Source organism: Triticum aestivum, chromosome 6B (genome assembly GCF_018294505.1).
Source record: "Triticum aestivum cultivar Chinese Spring chromosome 6B, IWGSC CS RefSeq v2.1, whole genome shotgun sequence".
Classification (NCBI taxonomy): Eukaryota; Viridiplantae; Streptophyta; class Magnoliopsida; order Poales; family Poaceae; genus Triticum; species Triticum aestivum.
In genome coordinates, this window is record NC_057810.1 from 4,365,560 (window position 1) to 4,368,407 (window position 2,848).

General features: G+C 42.3%; 1 pseudogene; it reads left to right on the top strand.

Annotated features, from left to right (window-relative positions):
* Positions 1-264: 264 nt before the first annotated feature.
* The window catches only part of LOC123133045 (probable LRR receptor-like serine/threonine-protein kinase At1g51810), a 6,685-nt pseudogene continuing 4,101 nt past the window's right edge, over positions 265-2,848 (top strand).

Sequence of the window (2,848 nt, forward strand, 5' to 3'; positions counted from 1 at the left end):
TGGTTGCTCAAAACGCACGTGTTCCTGCATTATCTCTATTAATTCCTTAGTTTAATGCAAGTTGCATTTCTTTGAAGAGAAGTTCACCTACCAATGAACAAAACTTTAGTTTTCTTTCACACCGTTAACCGGCCGCATGCGCCTATCGAGGCCAAGTCATGGGAAGCAAGCACTAAACCGTACGTGCTAATTAATTATATTTTCCTCTGCTATATAACTAACTCCACAAGTCACTTGTAGCAGATACGCCGTTTCTCGCTTGAAACCATGGTGATCAATTTCATTTGCTGGCCAAGTACCAAACTGGCATGGATCTTGGCGCTGCTGCTCAACCTGGTCATGATGATTCAAGTCCACGGCCAGCCTCCTTCTTCTGGTAACACAACACATATCCTCTTAGCTTTTCAGTTGTAGATCCTACAGTCCTTTAAGCTATGCTCCATCTGCAATGCATACAGTACAGTTGTGTTTACTTGAGCATGCGATTATTATCAGCTTTACAGTAATTTGAACATCCATACATTATTATTAGCTTCTGAGTAGCCAGTGCACAGCTAGTGATCTTGCATCAATCAATCCCAAACCGTTGGATGTTGGAGCACATGAAATTGATATATATTCTCCATTGTATAGGGTTCATAAGCATCGACTGTGGATTGAGAAACAGAAGTTCCTACAACGACAGCTCCACCGGGCTACGATTCAATCCTGACAGTGGATTTGTCGAGGGTGGCATGAGAAAACAGATTTCTCAAGAGTTTATGGCTGATGCCGAAAATGAGCAACAAAAAACCCTGAGGAGCTTTCCTGACGGCTCAAGGAATTGCTATACGCTGCCATCCACAATGGGTAAGAAGTATCTATGGAGAGCCACATTTACTTATGGCAACTATGATGGGTTGAACAAGACTCTGGATGGGTCACTCTTTCTGTTTGGGCTCCATCTCGGCGTTAATTTCTGGGATATGGTGAACTTGACAAACTTCAACCCAATGGCTGCGGGATGGAGTGAAGTGCTCACCGTTGCTCCGAGCAACTCCATGTCTGTCTGCTTGGTAAACTTCGGTTCAGGGATTCCCTTCATATCCTCGTTGGAGCTAAGGCCACTCGAAGATACGATGTACCCTTTTGTCAATACTTCTGTTTCAATCAACCTTATTGATCGAGTCAGATATGGCAACATCACCGACTTAATCACAAGGTGAGATGAGGGGTCCCGTCCGTCCATAATAATTTTGGAGTAGATCTAAGTTGTGCCTACCAATGGTTTTCTATTCAATTTGCTAGCTTAATCCATAAAGTGTTTGCTCCTTTTTTCCTTTATCCTACAATTGCTTCTAACAAAAGCTAATACAAGTAAATCTTAAGGTGATGAGTAGTCAGGGTTGCTAAATCCCGTACAAATTGCAAGTAAATGCCAAACTGTACCGTGCTAGCTATTTATCTGTCTTTTTTGTGTCCTTGTGTTTGATTAAGGTATCCAACGGACAACTATGACCGCATTTGGTACAATCACACCACAGACTACCCCTGGATGAACCTCAATACTACCAATAAAGTGGAGACCCTCCCTGGCAATAACTTCTTCAACATACCGTCGGTCATCATGCAGAATGCCTTGACTTTAGACATGAACTACTCCGGGATGATTATCTCCTCAACACCACATCCCAATGTAGACACTAAGAGCCGGCAGATTCTCCCAATCTTTCACTTTGCCGAGATCAATGGGAGTAACCCGAACAGGAGGTTCGACATCTACAGCGCCGGCGAATTGCTGTTCTCAGACTTCTCCCCTTCACGATTCCAGGTGGACAGCATGCACCAAAACGGACGGTTCTTGCGCAACCCAAATGCAACCTTTCTCCTGAACAACACGGGCAGCTCGACACTCCCGCCGTTGATCAACGCGTACGAGCTATACTTCCTCGTTCGGATGGATAACCTCACTACTGACTCAAAAGATGGTAAGCTGATGTATATACTGCACGTTCATGACACACTTATCATTTAGTACGTATATGACAGATTCACGTGATCGTGATGCAATTTATTCAGTTGCTTGAATAGCACCTCCAGCTGCATGCACATGTTTATAAAGAAATGTTAATGAGCGGGATACCACTATGTAGGCCCCCAAAGATTCTCGACTCCATTTGGTATTGTCACGATTCGCATTAAAGTAGTAGAAACAAGTTCATCAGCCGGTGGGCTCACTAGTTGAGTAAACCGGAATATAAAGGTCAAATTGCCAATGAGCCATGGCCAAGACCATAGTTGAGGAATGAATTCATACACTTTATTCAATTATATGAAAAGATAAATACTTGCATCTGAAATAACTTTGCAAATTGTTAATATGACCTGCCACTTAGGCTGTTGGAGATGCTTCGGCTAGGGAAAGGGGAGAGATGGGAGAAGTTAGGGTAACTTCCAGTATACTTCATTCATGGTAGGTATCTCCTTGTATACACGGAGACACCCTGAGGAAATCCAAACCTTGAAAACTAACCTCTATCTTTCGAAGTCCAATCTCGAAATGGAAAGGATGCCCTCATATAACACAACTACTTAAGTTAATGTTTTCATCTTTTTAATACATATAAGCCCTATAACCAACATATACATGTTTTTTATTTCGGGTTCATATTTTTCTGTCTTTTTCCTATTGTAGTCAATTACATGAAAGAAGTCAAGAACCACTACAATTTGACACGGGTAAACTGGAATGGAGATCCATGCTCCCCAAGAGAATATTCCTGGGAAGGTTTGACTTGCGACTACTCAGAGAGCAACCAGAATCCAAGGATTGTTTCAATGTAAGAACATAATACCATATACATTTGAA